The sequence below is a fragment of the Lissotriton vulgaris genome, chromosome 7 (assembly GCF_964263255.1).
Source record: "Lissotriton vulgaris chromosome 7, aLisVul1.2, whole genome shotgun sequence".
In the NCBI taxonomy this organism is placed as follows: domain Eukaryota; kingdom Metazoa; phylum Chordata; class Amphibia; order Caudata; family Salamandridae; genus Lissotriton; species Lissotriton vulgaris.
The window spans coordinates 1,333,441,491-1,333,466,064 of NC_141695.1; positions in this window are offsets into that span (position 1 = coordinate 1,333,441,491).

Sequence of the window (24,574 nt, forward strand, 5' to 3'; positions counted from 1 at the left end):
CACTCACCCTCAACCCCTCATCCTCACCCTCACTCACCCTCACTCACACTCACCCTCACTCACCCTCACTCACCCTCACCCTCACTCACCCTCACCCTCACTCACCCTCACCCTCACTCACCCTCAACCTCACTCACCCTCAACCTCACTCACCCTCACCCACCCTCAACCCCTCATCCTCACTCACCCTCACTCACCCTCACTCACCCTCACTCACCCTCACTCACCCTCAACCCCTCACCCTCACTCACCCTCAACCCCTCATCCTCACCCTCACTCACCCTCACTCACATTCACCCTCACTCACCCTCACTCACATTCACCCTCACTCACCCTCACTCACCCTCACTCACCCTCACTCACCCTCACCCTCACTCACATTCACCCTCACCCTCACTCACCCTCACCCTCACTCACCCTCACTCACCCTCACCCTCACTCACCCTCACCCTCACTCACCCTCAACCCCTCATCCTCACTCACCCTCATCCTCACTCACCCTCAACCCCTCACCCTCACTCACCCTCAACACCTCACCCTCACTCAACCTCACCCTCACTCACCCTCAACCACTCACCCTCAACCCCTCACCCTCAACCCCTCACCCTCACTCACCCTCACTCACCCTCAACCCCTCACCCTCACTCACCCTCAACCCCTCACCCTCACCCTCACTCACCCTCACTCACCCTCACTCACCCTCACCCTCACCCTCACTCTCAACCCCTCACCCTCACTCACCCTCAACCCCTCACCCTCACCCTCACTCTCAACCCCTCACCCTCACTCTCAACCCCTCACCCTCACTCTCAACCCCACTCACCCTCAACCCCTCACCCTCACTCACCCTCAACCCCTCACCCTCACTCACCCTCACTCTCACTCACCCTCACTCAACCTCAACCCCTCAGCCTCACCCTCACCCACCCTCAACACCTCACCTCACCCTCACTCACCCTCACTCACTCTCAACCCCTCACCCACCCTCACCCTCACTCACCCTCAACCCCTCACCCTCACTCACCCTCAACCCCTCACCCTCCCTCACCCTCAACCCCTCACCCTCCCTCACCCTCAACCCCTCACCCTCGACCCCTCCCCCTTAACCCCTCACCCTCACTCAGCCTCACTCACCCTCAACACCTCACCCTCACTCACCCTCAACACCTCACCCTCACTCACCCTCAACACCTCACCCTCAACCCCTCACCCTCACCCTCACTCACCCTCACAACACATATTGTGTTACAATAGGTGTCACATTTGCAAAAGATAAAACTATTGGCATTGTAAATAACAAAGCTATTAATTCGCTATTTTCAAAACAAGCACATAAATAAAAAATGTGTCCTTTACAATACCAATAGCTCAAACTTTCCTAATGCAAGACCTATTGCATTGCTGTGCTTCTCTCCCCTGCTGCACTCTCCTGCTCTCTAGAGATGTGGCCTAACGACAAGAGCTGCCATCTAAGTCACGTGAATACAAAATATGTTGCATTCCAAATGCTATAGGTGTCACATTCGCAAAAGTTATAACTATTGGCATTGTAAATGACAAAGCCATCAATTTAGCAATTTTAAAAACCAACAAATAAATAACATATGTCATTTACAATACCAATAACTCCAACTTTTCTAATGCGAGACCTATTGCATTTCCAATGCTTGTTTAATATTATAGTCTAAATTTTTCCCTTTTCTTTTATTTTCTGTTCCTAGATAATTGTCCTCTCCCAAACTGCTCTGCCTTCAATCGCGCCAGGATACTATTTTTTTAGTAATAGAGCGCGCTATAAAAGCCTTTAATAATAATAATAATAATAATAATAATAATAAGGTAGCACTGTAATCAGTGCTACAGGGCTTTCAGAATTTGTTATTTACCACCAACTAGAAGTTGGTGGTAAATAATGAAAAGCCTTGAAAAAGCATTTTTTTTGCTTTGCAAACGCTGCCATGTTGCAGACATACATGCCCTTAGGGCATGTATGTCTGCAACATGTGCACCCATACACGATTGAGGGGTGCAACAGGGTGTCAAAGTGACACCCTGCCACCCTTCAATGTTTCCCCCAATTACCGAATCGGTTTTTACCGATTCGGTAATTGACATTTATTCCTATGGGCCTACAGGCCCATAGGAATGAATGGCAATTACCGAATCGGTAAATACCGATACGGTAATTACCGAATCTTACCGATTCGGTAATTTGAACATAGAAATTACCTACATCCCATTTACCTACTCTTAAATACCGAATCGGTATGATTCGGTATTTAAGAGTAGGTAAATCGAGATTACTAACATCGGGCCCTTGGTGCTATGTAAAGCGCTCTGATACCCAATACCTTCGGGTCAAGTTTATGCTATGTAAAACTCAGTAAAATAAAAAAACAAAGTTCAACATCACAAAAAAAGTTATTAACAGGCTGTTCTTCTCCTCACTGACAAAGACTCCAGATCACCACCACCCCTGGCAATAGGAAACCCCACATCAATAGGTAAGATCTGCTAACTCTAGCACTGTCCTTTGGAATCCTTTGTCTCAATGGTCATGTAGGCAGTGACCCAATCAGAAATATAACTACTCTGTAAAAGCCCTCTGTTCACCAGGGGTTGCAGCAGTGACCCCTGGCCTAAACCTTGCGACTCCTGGATCTGCCTTTGTAACCCTGGCTTTAGAGATTTCAAAATCAGTGCCAAGAACACATGGGTGGGTCCGTATTCCTTATTTTCTGCCCATTTTTCTAATTAATAATGGGGAATAATATTCTAATATTTACTATTAGTGTTAGAAAAAATCTAACAAACAGAACTGAGACGAGACCTTTGATGGCAGCTCTCGTCATAGAAAATGGTTTTAAATGTATATTGTGTGCTTGCTTGTGGGGGAGAGTGTGTTAATGTGAGATAGAGCGTATCTGTTTGTGAGTATTTGTGTCTGTATGTTTAAAGCATGTGTGGGTTAATGAAAGTGGGTAAGAATCAGTGACAGGTAGTGAGTGAGATTGGGTGAGATTGAGTGAGAGTGAGAATGAATGGGTGTAAGGTAGTGTGAACAAGAAAGAATGACTGAGAGAATGAGTGTGAGTGAGTGAACGTGAGTGTAAGAATGTGTTGTGATTCTTGCAAGTTTGTCGTATTAGCCATGGCATAGTGATGGTAAATATTGTCTTATAGAGACACCCAGATCAAAATACTGGCTCTGGCACACTTAAGGCTATTGTAGCATGGCAGACACCTGTGATAAAATACTGGCAATGACACACAGGGTATATTAGTGGCATAAAGGACACCAATAGTAAAATACTGCTACTGGCATACTTCAGGTAATTCATTGCATATAGGGCACCTGTGGAAAAATGCCGGCATACTTGAGGAGATTCTTGGCATGTGGGCACCAGTTGCAGAATGCTGGCTCTAGCGCACTGGAAGTAAATTGTATCATAAAGGTGAACAACCTGGCATATGTTGTGGCGGCAACCATGGCAAAATGCTGGCCCTGACATACTCGGGTAATATTTGACATAAGGGTCAACTATGGTATAAGGACGTGATTAATTGCAAAATTCCATTTTCAGTATAAAGGAGCCTCCATGGCAAAATGTAGGCCATGGCACAATGGAAACAATTTTTGACATATGAGGCACACATAGGACATTTTGAAAAAAATGGGGTGAAAATGTCCTAGGGAGCGTTCGTTTTCATTGGCTTGGCAAACCATGAAAGGATTTGAATATTTTGTAAATGCCCTTTCAGTGCCTATGGTATTTCAGCAAATGCATATGAAAAATGTGCTTTAAGATGCACTATTTAACCCCATTCAATCCAATATATTTATACATTTTTTAAAAGTTCAAATGATATAATTTATTTTAACATCATTTCCTATTGGGGGCTATTTAAAGTCCCTTCCGCCATTACTTCATTTATTTTCTATAGAAGGATGTTGCACTACCTCCAGGTTTGAGATATAGAACTGCTAGCCTGGGTGATGGGTGAAACCCCGAAACCGGCCCCAGGATGCTTGTTTCCAGTTCAGTGAGGACCTGGCTTGGCAGTTCAGAGTCAAGACTGATTTGCATATGGCTGGGTCCAAACTGGGGTGGGTTAGCAAAAGAACGAGGGATTTAACCCAGATCTCTTGACTGGGGGTGAATGTTTGATTTACTCAGCATTCCGTCCATCATTTGTTGCTGTAGCACTTGATGATTTAAGGGGACACCTATGGCATTTGGAGATACCCATGAGAAAGTACTGACCTTGGCACAATGGAGGTAATTTTTGACATGTGGCACTCACAGCACATTTTGGGGGGAAAATGGGTCAGCTCCTGAGGAACGTCAGGTTTCATTGTCTTGACATGCCATGGAAGGACTTGAATATTTAATAAGTGCACTTTCGATGCCTATGGAATTTTAGCAAATTTATATGCAAATTGTATTTTAAAATGCAATGCTCCGCCCCATTCTTTAAAAAAAAAAATCGGGGCAGAAAACACCTAGAAGAAGTCTGACTTACTGGCTTCACTGGCACACTAGAATTCAATACAAAAATTAGGCTTAGCTAGTCTGCTGTCCAAGGAGTTACTGTCAGAGTACCAGGAACTTACCTTTCTAACTAAGAAAGATATCCTGCTAGTGACTTCCTGCATCAGGAGCCCGTTTGACTGACTTGCACCAGCCCTTTGAAGGACGGGGGCATCCCCCACCATTCATAGCGCCAGGAGGTGCCCGCGCCATTTCCCACGTAGGCGCATAAAGGCACTCTCTGGCTCCCGCGGCACGGGACGCGTTTGGGCTTGCCCTGACAGTGCCCGGGCCAAGGGCGGCCCGTCTGCCCCTGTCAGAGCCCGAAGGAGACTGGGCTGGGCCAACTTTTCTTCATCCGGACTTGCAGGCTTCTGGTCTTAAGGCATAGCTCTTAGAAGCTATGTGAAGGTAAAGTATTTAAACTTTTTGTTCTTATTTTTCCCCAGTTGTTTTTAATTAAGGCAATTTGTATCATGGGACGACAGAAGCCTACCCCTGCACCAAAGACAATGGACACATTGGGTGGCTACCTCCAAAAAGCGGTAGGAGCGTTAACCAAGGAGATAGAAATCGCTGAGCTCAGACTCTCATTAGCTCCTTGCTCAATCACATCTGTCCCAACTGACTCTCATGTAACTACACCAGAAATAGCTGCTGAGCAGAGGCCACAGCCCCCTCTATCTCCAACTGTAATCATCTTGAGTCAGGGTGTCTTACATGCTTCCAATGAAGGAGTTGATTCCATCACTCGCTCAGCGACGAAATCTACTATACTACAAGCTGCAACTGGAGGGAAAAGAAAACAAACGGACTTGGCAGGAGTTGATTGTAAACTAAAAGGTCACTCTCCAAGGGTTAAAAAAACTAAGAAAACCCACTTAACTGGAAAAACTTCTAGGACCCAGTTGGGAGGAGGGAGAATTAGCTCATCCAACTAAACACATAACACTTGATAAATTCAGTAGAATTGTACAAGAGGCTCTGATACCTATTCTAGCCAGATTAGCTTGTATTGAAAGGCGACTTGGCTGAGTGTCGATGGGCCTAGGTAATAATAACCCAGTATCTGAAAAACAGATTGATAATGTTGCCTGTCCAAGAAGTTCAGATTTAAATGATGTAATTCCTAGTTCCCTGTTGAATCGCTTGACCCCTTTAAGCACACTATATACTGTAAACAGCCAGGTCCCCCGTATAGAGCCCCTTTTTAGGTTTCGACCTGGCGATCTGCGCAAGTGAAATCTATTGTTTACATATATTGGCTTCAGGAACGTCCCCCGGCTCCCATTGGCTAGCTCCATAAATGGAGGCTAGCCATTGGGAGCCGGATCTGTCCGTCAAGGCCGGACCAGATTCGGGGGCGTTCCCGCGATTTTTTCCCTCTCCGCCCACTTCTGATCGTCATCGCGGCGGTGGGTGTGTGTTATTTTTTTTTTTAGTCCGCCTGTTTTCGTCTTTTTTGAAGTGTTTGTTGTTGGAGTTGGCTGCAAGATTCGAGTTCCGACGAGGCGATCAGGTAAGGAGCATTTTGTTTATAAATGTGTTTTCACTTTGTAAGTTTACGTATTTTGACGTTTTCGCTCTTAATGTATTTTTTCTGTCTGCTCTTGTTTTCATCCCGTTCCCGCCCCCCCGACCGCCAACGGAGGAAGCCTTCCCGACCCCCCTTCCGCTGTCCGTTTCCCGCCCCCCCACCGCCAACGGAGGAAGCCTTCCCGACCCCCCTCCCGCTGTCCGTTCCCGCCCCCCCCCAGACCGCCAACGGAGGAAGCCTTCCCGACCCCCCTCCCGCTGTACGTTACCGCCCCCCCCCCCGGCTCGATAGTTATTGCGCAAGTACCTTTTTACTGCCTAACAACTGCTGTCAAAAGAAACCACTGGTACTGCTAGCCGGACACGGTTCCTTGTTAATAATATTAGTAACAATCCCATGGTTTCAAAACCACAGGCCCCGTTTTGGCTGGGAACCCCGATAGGAACAACAAAAAGCCAGGTCAGGGGGTCACAAATCAATCAAGATCATTCATGACAGAGAGGGGTAGACCATTACAAGGAAATGTAAACGCAAATGGCCCAGTTTACGATCAAAAGAGTGGGCGGGGTGCAACAGACGTGTTAAACCTACTGCCGAAATGTACACTGTATACTTTGAACTTGAAGGGGGTTCCCCATTTGGCCCTTGGCCAGCAAGAAACTTGTCAAAGCCTTGTCAACAAATTGGCTTATTGGTGTTTTAAGAAAATTTCGCCAAAGATAAATTGGTCGGAAAAAATTATTATGGCCAGGCGAATGAGCTGGCTGGGTAATACGACCAAACGTGGAGAAGGGGATTGTGTTGTGCTTCATTTTAATAATGCATGGTTTGTACGCTTTGCCCTGACGCACTTTAAAGACTCATATGGTGAGTTGATAGAGGTTTACCCATAAGGTTTTTTCTATCCACCTCAACATGAACACATGGCGAGAAAACAGTTCTTGTGGTTGGGTTCAAGTACACATCCCCTTACACTGCCTCCTCCATTTAGTCATCCTAACCGCTTTGATGTCCTTACTGGGCTGTCTGAAATTGACTGACTAACTGGGTGCTCTAGACAACTAGCAGTCATGACGAGAATGGGTTTGCACCATTATGCTCAAGGCAGAGGAGTTCAGATAGATGAACTTAGTAATACGGATTCAGTGGATCCTTTTGAAATCTCCTCCTCTAAAATAAACACTAGTAGGAAGAGCCGAGACAAACCCGAAAACTGTTCCCCCTGCCTTAATTTAATTTCTAATTATACCATGGCTAGGGAGGAGCCCTGTACCACTGTAGTTGATCGAGCTATACATAATTAATTTGTGGGATTGGCAAACTAGGGTCAAAATAAGTTTCTACTCAAACTTATTTCATGGAACATAGCAGGTATTCGCCCCAAACTGACTGACGAGGTATGACTAAAATATATTACAGGCTTTGACATCATCTGTCTTCAGGAGAAATGGTAAAGGTAAGACATTGTGCTGAATGGTTATTGTTCTTACACGGTACATGCAACACCCTCTTTAGCAGGGAGGGCAAAAGGAGGGTTGGTACTGTTAATCACAGTTAAATATGAGGCCATAAAAATTACTGTTGTTGGTACATCTCCCTGGTTCCAATTAATTATGATCTCTAACACGTTACAGGTCGAGCTACTAGTGGTGAACTGCTACTATAATATTTTTAATCAAAATAGATGCCAGGTTATTGGGGCTTTACAGGCGGAAATCAATAAGATCGCTGAGAAATGGCAACCATTATGTATTCTTTGGGTGGTGGGTGATTTTAATTGCTCTTCTTGTCCCCATAGACCAATTCAAGCCTGTGGGATGTTAAATATAGGGGGGCAGCCCCAGCCGCACTTGATCCACACCCCTCAGTGTGAGGCCCTAAATTCTATTAATATGGAGAACAATTTGGGCCTCATTAATGACCTTGCCAGTAATTCCTCACTACAGTACCCTACTTATGTTGGAGGAGGTAGGGAAAGTTTTATTGATTTTATGTTTATTTCACAGATGTTTTTACCACTTATTGGAGACTTTAAGGTGGAGCCAAATAATGCTAGTGATCATAATTCCCTCATAGCGTCCCTCAGTATAATAGCTCAGACAGGGAAAGTAGATGTCTATTTAGTTCATTTGAATCCCAAAAAAGGGGTAAGACACAACTGGAATAAAGTAAACCCCTCTGAATTTGAGGTTAAAAAAATAACACAGCCAATTACAACTCGATAATGAGGTGTTTATGCCATGACTTGCCCCCAGCTGAGATTACTCTGAAATTTCAACTGATTTGTTCTGATGTAGCTAAAAATGTAACAAATCAATAAGGTCAGGGATCTCCTGGAGATAAGGTAATTTAATGCGGTATGCTCAAGAGCCCATAAAACTTTAAAGTTGGCACTCCACACTAATCCTCGAGACAGGGCTCAAAATGAGAAATCCTAGGAAGGCTTATAAAAGTATAATCAAGCACAGGACAGAAGAACTAAGGTGCTTAGCTTGGGACGATTTGGAGAGAGCTAGTTCCTTTAAGGACTCTAAAAGCTTCTGGGATATTATAAATTGTCCACTATTTACCGAAGAGGCGAGTAAGATTGATTCCCTGAATCTGGGGGATGTCTGGGAAGCTCACTTTGCAGCTATATTTAATCCTAATGGACGCCAGTTTGAGGTACCCAGTGAGGATTTGCCCCTAGATCTAACCTCTACCTCTTATCTAAGTGCATCAATCTCAGTAGCTGCGGTTGAGGAAGCCGTAGCAAAAGGAATTAGCATGAAAGCTCCTGGTCCGGATTGAGTGGCATTAGATCTTTTTAAAAGTAATCCCAAGCTGTGTGCCCCATTATTGACCAACATGTTTAAAACAGTGGTGATCGGCCCTATCCCAGAAACTTGGAAGGAGGCCATTGTGGTCCCTGTGTTTAAAAAAAGGTAATAGAAGTGACCCTGCTTGTTATAGGCCAATCTCCCTTATTGATGCCACAGTGAAGCTGTTGGGAATGGTTGTCATTGCCTGACTTGAAACCTGGGCGACAGATACAGGGGTGATAGCAAGAACACAGTATGGCTTTAGGAGGGAGATGGGCACCACTGAACAGTGCCTCAACTTGTCCCTGATTATGGGCAAGTACATGAAGGCCAAGAAGGGTTCTACCCACCTGGCCTTCATGGACTTGTCCAGTGCTTTTGACACCGTAAATCGGGATAAGCTGTGGGCGCTTATGGGGAAAATAGGAGTTGAGGAAGCTTTGATTTCTCTCCTTCGTAGGCTCCATGCTTCCACCTCTGTTACTATAAGATACGGCCCACAGGGAGGAAAAAAGAGGCCATAGCCTCTACAGAAGGTGTCCGGCAGGGACGTATTTGAGCCCCTTTTCATTTTTTAATCTACACCAATGGCCTAGAATCTTGTTTATCAGACAAAGAAATTGACTGTCCACAGATTGTGGGCACTCTGGTCCCGCTGCTTTCTTATGCGGATGATACCGTGTTAAAGGCCCTGACAGCAAATGGCCTCCAAAAATTACTTAATGCATTCACTGACTTTATGCTTTTATTGATTTAAAAGTCAATTTTATTAAATCGTACTTTATGGTTTGTATCCCCAAAACGACCAAAACTAGAATATATGCTGAAGTACCTAGGAAATATTTTTAACAACAGGATGAATTGGGAATCGCTTGTTACTACAAGGGTGCAACAAGCGGGCAGGGTTGTTGAAAGGCTTTTCCGCTTTGCCTGTAATTTGGGTCATAAAACAGTGTCTGAGCTGGTTATACTTTACAAAGCCAAATGCGTGCCTGTGGCAACAAAAGGAGCAGGATTATGGGGTTACCAAAACAGCCGGGACCATCCCCTTGGGAACACCTTGATTTCCTCTAATATGTAGAGAATTCCACAAAGATTAATGTTTCAAGTTAGTCTTTTTATTTTTCAAAAGTTCATTAAATGTTGATTCAGAAAAACGTGTTGTTTCAATTCATGTTTTCACTCATTAGCAAGCATGAGTGACATTAGATTATTCAGACATCATTATAGTTCAATGTATCCAATGCATTTCGGGCAATGCTATATGCCCTTCATCAGGGAATAATGCTTTAGGGTTAGAGGAACATGCCACTCCTCGCCTGGCAACAGCCCAGGAGGATAGTGCACCGCTCTGCCCGTCGGTACACTCGGCAGCAGCACAACACGTTTTTCTGAATCAACATTTAATGAACTTTTGAAAAATAAAAAGACTAACTTGAAACATTAATCTTTGTGGAATTCTCTACATATTAGAGGAAATCAAGGTGTTCCCAAGGGGATGGTCCCAGTGTCCCACTGGAATCACATCTTTAGTACTTATCAACGGCGTTTTTAGAGGTATTAACGCCACCTGAGGTGAACCCAACCATACTGAACTTTCGCTGACACGCTGTGCATCCCACCCTAATACTAATGTCTCGTTACCAAAACAGCCGCCAGTAACAGATTATGGAAAACAAATTTATAAAAAGGGTACTGATGATTCCAAATAGTGCCCCCACAATCTTTTGGCATCATGATTTGGGGCTTGACTTTGTAGAGGATCATATAGATATTGCCCCCTGCTTTCATGGGTTAAAATCTGGCTATCTGGGGAGTTAGTGTTTTTCAGAGAGGTTATTAAAGACTGTATCAACCTTGATGGAGCACTGACTATCCTGTGGCTCCGATTTGTCAGGATAACCTTTACAAGCTAGGATTGGGACATTACTTTGATTGCCCAGCCGGCATTCATGAGCATGTAAAAAAGATCATAAAAGATGTGTATTCTACAAGGGCGAGTATAAGCCGCTCTCAACCCGAGGTAGCAGGCCCCCCTTGTATATTCCCTGCCCAGCAGCAATTTTATTCAACATTCACCATAAATGCAAAGACACAATTTTATCTAACAAGATTTTGCTTACTTACCCTGCACTTTTTAGTGGCGTTCCCGAAACAAACGGGGTGGGCAGATAAATTAGCGCCTTGCCCCTGTGATAATTCGGCAGTCCAGAGCACATTGCACTTTATGCTATTTTGCACCCTCTATAAAGAGCCAAGAGGACATTTTATAGTCCCAATTTTAAAAGAAATTAGGCCATGTTTATATATCGAAAGTTTTATTTACTTACACTCTTTGGCTACATACGACATGTGCACTAGGGTTTCCAACTACATTAAAGTTGCAATGGCTATTAGGAAACAGTATTTGTGATTGTAGCTGAACTCAAACAGTTCGATTCTTTAACATACAACCTAAGTTTTGATGTATTTTTATGGGGAGGGCTGCACATTGTCGGGGTATTAAGTTGGTACCTTCATCAAAAGATTACATTTTAAGGACTGTATTTTGTTTTTTTCCCCACTTCTTTTTAAATAATTGAATTGTATGAAGTACCCCTCACGCTGCTTAATAAATATGTAATTGGAATAATAATCTGTAATGTTGATGTTATGAACTTTTATGGTTTTCTCTTGAAACTGAATAAAGTTATTTTTACTTGAATACAAAAATGATGCCCTAGAACTTTCAAATATCAAGTCTGCACCATCATATAGTTGCTATATAAAATAGCCATTCGTAGGTGTTTTGTTACTATGCTAATCATGCAGTTATTATGCAGCTTCAACATGCCAGTTGTTGTGATGTTAGGGTCCTTTGACATGCGTTCCTTGAATAAAATCAGGGTCAAGGGTCATATGATTTCACTTCCTGCCATGCCATTCTAGTTAAAAGGCTATGTGATGTCACTTTCGCTGCCCCAGATATTTTAGTGAATCTATGCCCATGAGAGAGTATTAAACCCATTTTGTATAGGGAAGCGCATTGAGACGATAGGAGCGGAAAGCCAGCCTTTTAACTTGAAGAAGAGAGGGAGGGAAACACGCATGAACATATTTACTAAGGTTTGCATGGCGCTACAGAATGTAGCACTGCGCGCGCGCTGGCCTAAGTCAGTAAGGTGCCATATTTTGCATCATGTGGCACAGGTGTCCATGGAAAACTAAAGGTGTAGGCTGCATTTATCAATAGCAGTGAAAGAGTGATCAAATCGATGTCTGCCAGCCCGGGACCAGATGCTCTACAATTTCACATGACTGGTGATCACTGGGGAGTAAATCAAGTGGGAAAACACCTGCACGAGTTCTTCCTGGTGACCTCTCGCTGCCCTTCGGGGAAGTTCGCAACAATCTAGTGTGTTAGAGAATTGAAACAATGACGGCAGCTGGGAACACAAACAGTACCCGGGTGATAATGTGTTACCTCAGGTTTGCGTAAGCATTATTCAGGAGCAGGAAGTTGGCGCCAGAGCACATTTCGCAATAGCAGTTACACACACCTGAATTGTTCACCGGTATCAGTGGTAAGGCTTCTGTGTTCCAGTGACCTCACATAAAGGTCTCTCTCCCTTTGCAGTCGTGGGAACAGACAACTTCTGGGGCCTCTTGCTACCTATGACTTAGTTTATCTTTGCCAGTTTGGAAACGATGCCTTTCGTGTATGGCCTTTAAAAGAGTCCATAAAAATCATGACATTGATTTTAAAACGACAGTCCCTGCTATTAGGCACATACCCGTTTCTTTTTTACTCAGACAATTGTTTTTCGCAGAACCTGTTCAACTACGGGTCAGGTTATACTAATTCTTATAAATTCATGTTATTGAATATTCAGTCACCTGTTTGTCTCACACACTCAGTGCTCGTGCCGCCTCGAACTCTTCCCGTACGTTGATTTCGACACCGTGGACTTGTATCCCTTATAAGGGGAGTTCTTGCTTATTATACGCATACCTGTATGTCTCACCCTGCGCGGATTGGATGATTGATACCTGGTATCGCACTGACGCGGACTTCCTTGAATATTTACTATTGCGCATCATAATTGTCTACATTGCTTTATGACTATCATATTGGGAACACTATAAAGATATAGGTTTTTGAACACATTATAGACGCCCTGAGGAAGTCTTGGATGAAAACGAAACACGTGTTGGCTGTGCTCGGATTAAACAACATAGTGTTAGCATCTGTATTTTCTCCATGTAAAATGCATTGGACATTATGATCGTATCTGTTTTTCCAAATTTAGATTCTTTCTCTTTATTTATATACTCACAGATTAATTTTTTTGCATGGGTTGAGCGACAAAAATATAAAAAAAGATAACACCTTTTTTATTTCAAATAAATCAGTGTTTCTAATACAAATGTATGACTACAGAAGGCGATAATTTTAACATTCAGTGTAATGCTGTGCTCCGGACTCGTGTTGGATGCTATGCATTGCACTGTCCTCGGACAATGTCTATAATTCCATACCTTTGCAGCAGGAGTGTTGCATGTTGTGGCTCATATGTTTATTTACTGACCACATACCGTGGGGGGGTTTCAATGTTGGTTGTATTGTCAGGGGTGGCTCTAGGTTCATGGTGACCCTGGGCAGGGAGCGTAGGTAGGGGGCCCCGGAAGAGGGGGTCCGGGCGGGGTGGAGCGTGGAGGCCAGTGAAGAGGGGGGTTCAGGGTGTTTGGAAGTGGAACAGAGCCAGAGGCCACCAAATCCCTGCCAGGGGCCGCCACACAAATATGTATCCATCCTCAGAGGATTATTATATTAAGGATATATATTGATGTGGTGGCCCCTGGGGTTTGGTGGCCCTTTGCAGGTGCACAGCTTGCACATGCCTAAGGCCGCCCCTGGTATTGTTCCACGGCTTCCATTTGTAATAGTTATCCTATCACACACCCTTGCACCCTTATCTCGCATCCTCTTTTCTCTGCCAGTGGAAAACATTGAAATCTACTGCTGCCTTATTTCTGCCCCACTCTTATTTTCACACCTTTCAAGGTACATTTGGGAATCAAGCTTTTTGGTCATTTTTGATTATGATTAGTATTGCTTTATAAAACAAGCACTTGAAAAAGCCAAAGTTCTGGCTTATATTGATGGTGCCTCTTCTTTGACTAGTGAGATTGTATGTGGTATTGTGGATGGGCAAGTGAGTGAATGCAAGGATAGGTAAATGTATAGTTGAATGGTTGCACAAGTGCATGGATGAGCAAGAGAGCACATGCATGATGAGTACATAGATGGATGGAATGATACATTAATCCACCCATAGGTTTAAATCTGTTTTATTAGTTTTAGAAGATAAGCGATACAACAATCACCTCGCCTACGTCCATTGGCCAGTGAGGTGCAACAAGGAGGGTGAAAGGGCAACAAGCGGAGAGGAAGAACGGTGGGTAGGATGAAGGGAAGGGTAGAGGGGATAGTAGAAAGAGAGGACAAGGGAAAGATGGATTGAATTCAACTCAACAACACACAAAACTAGAGTGTGTAGAAAGCTCAGACTGTATGGTGGTGATTATACGGTGAATCCTCACATCTGTACATCAAATGGTACTATGTTCCAGGTGTGTAAGGTTGAGTATTTGTAGATATGCTGGGCAAGTAAATTCATGGAATTCGTGGAATAGGAACCATAAACAAGGGCCCTAAACTTTGTCAAATTGCAGCAGTTTTCAGTCTACCACTGCTGTCAGTTTTTCCATGCCAAGGAGATCCCACAGCTGTGCTGCCAGTCCAGCAGCTTTGGCATCTTATCTGTGCCCCACCTGGATAGTATGACTTGCTTGGCTGCGCGGAGGGCAAGTGTGATGGCCCGTCATCTCGCCGATCATAGGGGTATGTAAGTGCGTTGGGAAGGCCTAGTAAAATGTAACTGGAAAACCTTGGGAGGTCAATGTTGTACATCTCGTTAAAATCTGTCAGGACATTCGTCTAGTATTGTTGTAATTTGGGGCAATGCCAGAAAAGGTGTGTCACTGTGTCTAGATGTCTGAATTGCCTCCAGAAGTTAGTGTCCCTGGCCTGCTTCCATTTAACTATTCTAACCGGGGTGTAGTACCATTAGTGTGTCATTTTGAGTAGTGACTCCTTGCCGGATACGCTACAAGCAGATGTGCTGGCTCTGTGTAATATATCAGGCCATTCGTAAGGGGTAAAGGAACGCTTACATTCTAATTTTCATCGCAGCTGTGTCGAAGATTTGGTTGGGGCCACTGAGACGGTGAGGAAGTCGTAAATGTCAGAAAGGAGGCTTTTGTCCATGTGACAAGTGAGGAGCCACTTCTCAAATGATGTAAGCCAGCTGGTGTGTGGGTGTATGTGAGGTTGGGTAACCCAATGTCGGATGGCAACATATTGCCAGTGCGCACTGGAAGAAATCCTATAGTTAGATTGAAGTTTCACAAAGTCCAAAAGAACATCTTAATCAAACAAGTCCCCCACACTCTTACAATTGGCGTTTGCCACTGTAGAAAGGCAGTCCCCTGAAGCGCAGGGGGGAAGTCAGGATTCCCCTTGATCGGGGGTCTGGGGTGAGATGCGAGTGGGGAGCTTTCGTGATACTTGCACGGTATCCCAGGTTCCCGTTGTTGCTCTGACTAAGGAGAGCTATAAATCCCTGGCGGCCAATAAGGCCTGGGTAGCCACGGCACCTTCCAAATGTGAATCCTAGCTACTGCCTAGCTACTGCTTCTCTGTGCAGGGCCTAGACCACTCTATCAAGTACTGGAGTTGTGCCACCTGGTAGTACCATTCCAAGTGGGGAATGACTAGGCGGCCTTCTGCCGGAGCAAGGTATGCTTGTCTCTTTGCCAAGCATGCCTTTTTACCAGCCGAAATATAATCATTAATGAGGTGTTGCAGCTTACTAGTATCTTAGGCAGTAAGGTCATTTTGACAGCTGCAAGCCTTCCCAACCAAAAGAGGGTGTTACCCTTCAAGGAATGTAGATTGGATCAGGCAGAGAAAAGAAGCTCCGCTTAGTTGCGTTCGCGGTACTCTCCGACGTAGGGTATATATGCAGGCCCAGATATATGACCCAGTCGGTGGCCCAGGGGAAGTTAAAGAGGGGTTCAAGCTTAAGTTGACCAGCTTTTGGGATGGTAAGGTTAAGTGCTTGGGATTTCGTAAGGTTTACCTTAAAGCCATACGCTCTTCCAAACACCTCCATCTCCTGCATCAGTAGGGGCAAGGAAGCGAGCAGTTGTGTGATGGCTATCATAGCATCATCTGCATATAGAGTGAGTTTATGTTCCCTAACCCCCCCATGCCCCCCCATTGTGATGTCCACTATGTTTAGGTGTCTCCGTATTCTTTCTGCAAACGGCTCTATATAGGACAAAGAAGAGCAGGGTCAGGGGGCAGCCCTGCCTAGCACCACAGACTACATCGAAGGGTTGCAACACCAGCCCACTAATACTGACCGGTGCTTTAGGGCCTGTGTAGATGCACCAAATCCAGTGTCGGAAGCTAGCACCAAACCAAATCTTGGCCAGCACCAACTGAAGATACGGCCAGTGCCCACAGTCAAATTCCTTCTTTGTATCGACTGATAGTCAGAGTGCTGGGACACGGTAGCGCTGGATTTTGTCAAGAAGGTGGCAGATATGTTTGGTATTGTCATTGCAGCTCCTCTCGAGTATAAACCCAGTCTGGTCAGGATTCATCAGGACCTGCTTAAAAGGGGCGAGACGGGATGCCAAGATGTTGGTGAAGATCTTGGCGTCAATAACAGGAAGATGTGCAGGGTCTTTGCCAGGTTTAGGAAGCACTGTAATGTTAGGCGCTTTCATAGTGTCCATAAGGGACCTGGTAGCACTAAAGAAATTGTAAAGGCGGGCTAGGATGGGAGCCTGGGAAGCCGAAAACAATTTATAAAATTCAGAGGAATAGCCATCTTGGCTACATGCTTTGCCTTGTTGCAGACTATTTATGACCATTAGTACCTCATTAAGACGAATGTCCCTGTCCAGGTGTGAAGCCTCATCTTGGGGAATGCACTCCATGGGGATCTGTGCTAAATAGGTTTCAGGGTTCCCCAGCTCGAGAACCTCTACCACGTATAGGGCAGAGTAGAAGAAGTGCTCAAATTCTTGGGCAATTTGCTCATCCTGGTATATTCTGCTGTCCTGCGACCCCTCAATCTCTGCTATTCTTTGTTTGATGTCTTGAGCACGGAGCCGATGTGCCAGTTGGCAGCCTGCCTTATTGCCCGCTACATAATATCTTTGTTTAGTACGAAGGAGTGCATATTCTGCCTTATCTATGTCGAGGGCTTTAAGTTGTTTGCAAGCCGCCGTAAGCAGACGCCGCATTTATCTGAGACAGATTGCTTATAGGCCTCCTCCAACTCCATTACCTGTCCCTCTAAGCGAGATTGCTTGTCCCTTCTAACTCCGTTAAGTCTGACTGTAATGGCTATAAGGTTACCGCGGACTACTGCCTCAGGGTTTCCCACAGTAAGGCAATGGGAGTGTCAGGTGTGTTATTGGTTTCAAGGAAGGTGTGAATGGTGTCTGTGATTTCGGGTATGGTGGAGTCATATAGTAATAGTCTATAAACTGAGGTGCCAGGAGCGGTGTTGAGGTGTACAGTCTGTAGGATGAAGTATGATGGAGGTAGGTGAACAGTCTGAAAGGGCGGCACAGTTGTGGCGTCCCCAACAGATCTGTCTAGCCAGCGTTGCCTGAGGCAGAAGTGCCAGGCGGGGGTCGTTAAACAAGGGGAGAGAGGGGGTAGCATAAAACAACACAGCTGTGGCATTCCCCTCCTGGGAACACAATGATCAGGATGTATGGGGTCCATGTCATTGACTGCCAGTTGTATTTACTCACAAATTGAATTACAGACGGAGCTCCGCTGCTGAAAGATGAAGCGTGAATAAGAGGGGACAGGGCTACCGGACCCTCCCAGATCTTCCCCGGGGAAGCATCCAGGACTGCAGGCAGTAGGCGGAGTATCTGGCAAGTTAAGAACATACTGTCCAATCCATTATCAATCATTGTCTGAACCCGAAGTGCTGTCTTGGCAGCAGGTCTGCCCTCTCATTAAGGCTCTGTTTCTGTGGCTCTGCTAAGATGCTTTTTTGTTGAGTTTAAGGAGCATCATTTCACAGTGGATGAGCGCGGCAGGTTCTGCAGTTTAGATTGGGTGTTCTCCTCCTACAGCGTAGTTTCCATGCCCAGCATTGAGAGAGCGTCGTCTAAGGTGCGGATGTTGTGGGTCTCATTGTTCCATACAAAGATAAGTCTGAATGGATGTTCCCTCTTGTATCGGATCCATTTTTCCCATAGAAATTTGGTGATAGATCATAGAGTTCTATGGCGCTGCAGGGTTATAGGAGCTAGATCTTGGTATCGCCATACCTTTTCCCCTTCAAAAGTGATAGTGTTTTGGTCTCACAGCCACGACATAATGGCCTCTTTCTGGCGGTAGAAGTGGAGGCAGGCCAGAGTGTCCTGTGGCATACCAGGTGACTTGGCAGGTTGGCCCACTCTATGAGTGCTATCTAATACAGTGTCCTGTTCTGCAAGATCTAGTGCCACGTGGCAGAACAATCGGATGACATTGCCCTACAGTTTGCAGGAGTCTGCCTGGAGAGGGACCCCCTTAATTCTGGTATTAGAGTGTCTTGATCTATTTTCAAGGTCTTCCAATTGGTATTGCAGTTCGGCATTTTTATCACATAGTTCTAGCAATTTGCACCAGTGATTGTTGAGTTCCTCTTCACCTGAGTTACTGACCTGTTCCACGGTATTTACCCTCTGGCCCAGCTCACCCACATCTTTCTTGATGTCCTTGACACATGCTGCCATATCTTATTTGAGGGCTGCAATGTCTTCTCTCAGGGTGCTAAAGAGGGTCTCTAAAAAGGCATAGATGACTGGTGCATCCGCCCCCAGGAGGTCTGGTTTGGTTGCAACTGCTAGAGTGTACGTTGGAGATGAGGCATCCCTTTGCTGGTCAGGTTCTTTTGGAGGGGGGCTTAGTGAGCATGTCCTTTAGGGTCATGTCTTTTTACTGCTGTGGTGTGTAGCCATGATTGGCCAAGAGAGTGCCACCAAGACAGGCAGGGGGAGAACTCAGAGTCTATGATCACCATTCACCGCTGCCTGGCCAAGCCTTGTGATCTGTCTTGTTATGAGAGGCCCCTCCTGGATTTGGGCACCTCCTCAGATGCCACTAGGCAAGTGAGGCAGGTGGGGAAGCGGAAGAGGGGTCAGCAACTCTAAAACACTTGGGACCCCCTGATATCACCTGTAGTCACAATTTCCTAGAGCCTCCAGCAAAGAATGGGGTCCCCCCCTCAAGGAATTTACTATGGGTAATGCTTATGCAGGAAGGCTTGGTCCGAACTGCTGTATGCTTGTGCTTTAGAAAAACCCAGGGTCTGCCGAGGCTGCCGAGGTGAGGGGATCTCCTCCAACAGCGAGGGCCTAGTCATCGTGTGAGGTCCACAGAGTGCGCAGGAATGGTCTTAAAATGGCACAAGCCACTGCGCTATGACCTCCAACTGGATGCCACACTGTTAGACTCACATCGACCCTTGTGATTGTTCAGGTGTATTGGCGTACCTTAATGTGGCTCCTATGTGGTATTCGAAGTTGGGCCCCCAAGCCCTCTGTCACGTCCAGGAGGGAGCTGTCCAGGCAGTCATCCCCCGGGGCCTGACAAGTCGTGCTCCTCATGTACCACTCACGGCGCTCCCAGCCCAGGCCTGTCCTTGAGTTGGCTGGCTGGAGATGGTGTTGCCTCTCATCGACTCCAGATGCAGCGCCTCATGGTATGCGAATGGCCGCTCCAGCCCCTCGTCTCCTCTCTTCTTGTCTAAGCCCCACTTCTCCTCCGTGCTGCCGGTGTGCTCCATTTGGGCATCCACTACACAGATTCTGGCATTCCTCACCACAGGCATCCCCTCTGCCGCATCAGGGGCAGAACAGTTAGGTGGACAGGGTCCGATACAGATCCCTGTGGTCCGCCCGAGCTGATGAGGTTAAGGTTCAGCGGCAGCCGCCATTTTGATATTGGTAGATCCCGGCTCCACAGGCTGCGTTCACAGTAACAGGCTCGCTGCAACTTTTATGGGGAAATGCCACTGTTGTTCTTATGTAGAGATTAGTCATGCAAGGAGCACGGAGCATGCAACACCTGCCACGCTTGCTTATACCAGCAGCAGAGCTCCATGAAAACACCAATACTTGGGCGCCATCTAGGACATGCCCCGTTAATCCACCCACAGAATCAATTTTAATCCCAAATTAAAATGCAGAAGTAGAAAAAAAAATTAAATCTTTTATTGACACCTGGGCTGTAATACTTAAAGTGCTCCTGTGGTGCAACAGGCTTGTGTGGCAGCTTTCTGCACTCCCGGGCACCTTGATATTACAGAAGGTGGCCACAGATGTTTGTGTGGTCTCTTCTGTAATATAGATAATGCCAGTGCAGTTCTATCATAAGAAGTGTCTCCTCGCCTCCTCAGTTTGGCCAATGGAAATGAGGGGAATATGTACCTTTGCGCCTGCACCATACTGTGGAAGCGGGCAGAGAGTCAAGGAAGCAATGTCTGCGTGTCACTAAGAGATGGTGCACAGACAGTGCGCCCCTTTACATGACTCATGCAAGAGGTAAAAGGGGATCCCACCAACCACTTAGACATCCCCTTGCAGGTGAGTGCAAAGGTATATCTGACCTCCTTTGAAGTGCAGGCTGGGGGCTTCTAAGAGCTGCTCTGTTCCTCACTAATTCACTCCTGTCAGGGAAGCAGCGACTTTGCGTTTGTCCCGGGGCAGGGTAAATAGGACGCACTGCCCACGCTAGCACTTTGAGTTTTTAAGGCCAACTTTATTTCACGCATCCGTTAGATTTCACTGGCTATCTTAATCTTTACAAGTCCCTGTATGAGTTTCCGGATTTGGTGTAGTGCCGTGATATGGGTGCTGTAATCTACAATTCTGGCTGGTATCCCCACACCACCATTTATTTGGGAAAAAAATGTCCATAGAATGAGGATTAATCACTCAGACCAGAGAATAGCAGAATCGTTTCCTGTGGTTCTTTCCGGATTTTAGGGACAAATCCAGTGACATTTTCAGCCTGCTCAGAGCAAGATCGAAATGTCATGGGAGGAGAGTTAGGGGTTATGGGTCGTGGATCAGGGATCAGAGGGTCAAAGCAGAACAGGGCAGAGTAAGGTTACCCCATGGTGCCGCAGGGATTGGGCCATGCTTCTACCAGTAAACCCTGCCCTGTCCCCGCAGTGGTTACACAAGGTGCACTTCCTGAAACTGAACCTTTTACTCTGACCCCCTAAATATTATGGACACTCTGAGCTACTTAGAATGGCCTGGGCAATATCAACACCGACTCCACCACATACCCTAGAGTGAACAATCTGAAGTATACTGCCTCCTGTCATGATAGCCTGTAAAGGCAGACAGCTACTCTGGGTCTCTTTCTAGCTACACAAGTAGACACCCATTTCAGACTTACATTAGGAAATATGAAAGGGGAGAGACAACCAGTCCTAGCCATTGCAAACTACACCCCTACACCTAGAAGAAACATCTATTCTAGCCGAAAGCTATGGGGATCACTTCTCTGCCCTTCACAGATGATGGATAGTCAATGTTTTTAGATTAATTTTAGTAGATTGATGAATGAGTACCAGACTCTGTCTTAATCTTGGTTTTGCTCATCCCAGCCTGTTTTTATTCAGATAGTTGGGTATTAATATCCCAAGCCTGATTTCATATATTTTATTTGCATGTTTTATATAATTTATATGTATTCTGTTGCTATTTTGCACGCCTTGCATCCTTTTATGGCTGTTTACAGCTGAATGAAGAGAGTTTTGATTTTGAGATGATGGATACATCTAATCCACTCCTTAAATATTGGAGGGCCTATGCGTCCAGTGAGCACATGTTTGGAAAAAAACAGCCACTACATGCATGATAAATATGACTAGCTATGGTAGAAGATATCTACTCCAGATCTCACATGAGGCAGAAATTAGCACTCCAGCCCTCAAATATTGGAGAGATATTCCCTGCAGATCTCACATATTTGCTGATAGTGATACGATACTGGCCTGAAAAATCAGTGAGACAGCCTTTCCAGCCCTCACATATATGAGAGTGATAATAACTCTAGCCCTCACATATGGGTTGATAGAAATGGGATTTCTGGTTGGCTAGGGCATGCGCCTAAGCCAAGCAGAAACCACCACTCAATTCAGGAAAACAGAGTTACACGCTGAAGATAACCCCTGCTCACCTCCTTGGTAGCTTGGTACGAGCAGTCAGGCTTATCCCAGAGGCAATGTGTAAAGCGTTGGTGCAACACACACACACACAGCAACAACACACTAGGCACCCACAAAAGAAATTCCACACTAGGTTATATAAAAAAAGCCTGTGTATTATCCAAAACACATTAGAATCATGATCACAAAATATACACAGTGCCAACTGGAACCAGGTAGAAATTCACAGGGGATTATATACATGACAGAGCGAATCGGGCCACTGTCAGAACCATCACAAAGTACAAGTAGCAAAAAGAACACAACCAGTAACTACTGTACTGTGACGGGGTGGACTCGGGTCCGCCAGGCTTACCTGTCTCCCCTCTCTTTGAACAGCACACAGGCGCCTGGCGGGGACCTACAGAACTGGAGGACACTGACACCGAAGAGGTCGAAGACCGCTGTTTCTTTAACTGGGCGGAGCTGGACAGCGAGAGCCTCACCGGACACGCCTCCGGGACTCAGGTAAAAGCCGCCCAGGAACACAGTCAGGTGTGTTATACACTCGGAGGCGAGAGAGACGGCGAGCGAAGAGAAGGAGCGGAGGAGGAGGAGAGTCGGGAGCGGAGTAGAGCGGAGGAGGAGGAGAGTCGGGAGCGGAGTAGAGCGGAGGAGGAGGAGAGTCGGGAGTGGAGCGGAGCGGACGTGGAAGGAGAGGAGAAGTGAGAACATCGGAGGCAGGAGACGGGAGAGGATCGGAGACGGGATACGGAAGTCGGACCAGCCGAGAGAGGACGACGGAGAAAGCCAGGAGGCCAACGGGAAGGCTCTTCGCCCAGCCACACTTCATCGAGGGAAGTGTGGCTACCTGAGGTACGGTCACGGCTTGCGGGCTGGGCGGGCTTTAAGTGGGCGAAACCGCCATAGGAGTCTTACACTCACACCCTGTGCACTACCCCACCCCTCACTATCCGGCACCTTAGAACCTAGCTGTGCACGTGTGAGTCCTCACCCCCTTTCCCTGTGATAACGGTCTGACCAGGAGGCTAAAACCTTGTTTCTCTTCTTTACACCTTGACGAGGCGACCCGACACCGTGGAGCGGAAGGATCGGACTCCCAGTCCCAGAAGACACCGGGAGGAGAGGAAAACAGCGACGGAGAAACGGTTACAAAGACTCACGGAGGAAGCAGAGACAGCGCTTCCCTACTACCGTAAAACCACGTATAGGAAACGTACTTTGAAAGCAATAAAGCCTGCATTACCGAGATTCCCAGTGTCCGTGAGTCTACTTGAAGGGGCAGTTCCTACCCCCACGACCCCGTTCATTCCCTTAGTGATAGTCCAAGACCAGGGCGATCCCGAGGCGTCACAACTGGTGGAGAATGCGGGCACCTCGATAGCCATCTGTGACAATAAGATGGAGGACTTATTACAACGGCTAGTTAAAGGACAGGAGCAGCTAGGCTGGGCGATTGAACAACAGATAGCCACTGCCCAGGCGGATAGAGATGCGCTCAGAGACTCGGTTGTCAAGACTTTGGGGGAGTTGCAACCGATCAGGATTGATCAAGCCGGCAACCCAGTGAGAGAAGTGCGACCAAACCCCACCCCATCAGGTATATCATTACAGAAATATATTGCGGGTGAAGACCCAGATGCCTTTCTGGTAAACTTCGAGAGGGTAGCTCTCGCCTGTGGATGGCCATTGGAGAAATGGCCCTTTTTTCTGGCCCCCCTTTTGACAGGTGAGGCCCAGGCCGCGTACCAGGTGGCCAATAGTAACGGTCAGACACCCTATGCCCAGATAAAGGTCATCATCCTTGACCACTTGGGACTAGACGCAGAGGCCTATCGTGTACGATTTCGCAAGGAAAGAGGGAACCCCGGCGAAAACCCTAAGACTCTCTTCTTTCGTCTGAAGGCGGCCGCGGATAAGTGGCTAACACCCGCCCAGAGCAGTAAGGAGGATATAATGGACAAAGTGTATTTAGAGCAATATCTGGAGGCCCTGCCATTCGGCACTCAACGATGGCTTAGGCAACACTCTAACTTGACCACGGCACAAGCCATTGAAATGGCCTCAACATTTTCAAGAGCCCAACCCCGGGTACACCCGGTGGAGCCCGAGAAGAATGTCAGAGCCCCACTTCGAATCGACCGGAAAATCCGACCACCCCCGGGGTTGCCTACACCCAGACCGCTGCATTTAGACCCTGCTCCCTTCAGAGGCCCACAATGCTTCGACTGCGGCACTTGGGGGCATATAGCACGATTTTGCCCTAAGAAAAGGATTCAGGAAGAACCTATGGAGGTCGGCTATCTACCCCGACCGGTGATGTTTACAGCGGAGCTGGGAGGGGCATACCACGTGAGTGTTCAGGTGAACGGAAGGGACGTTAAGGCTCTGTTA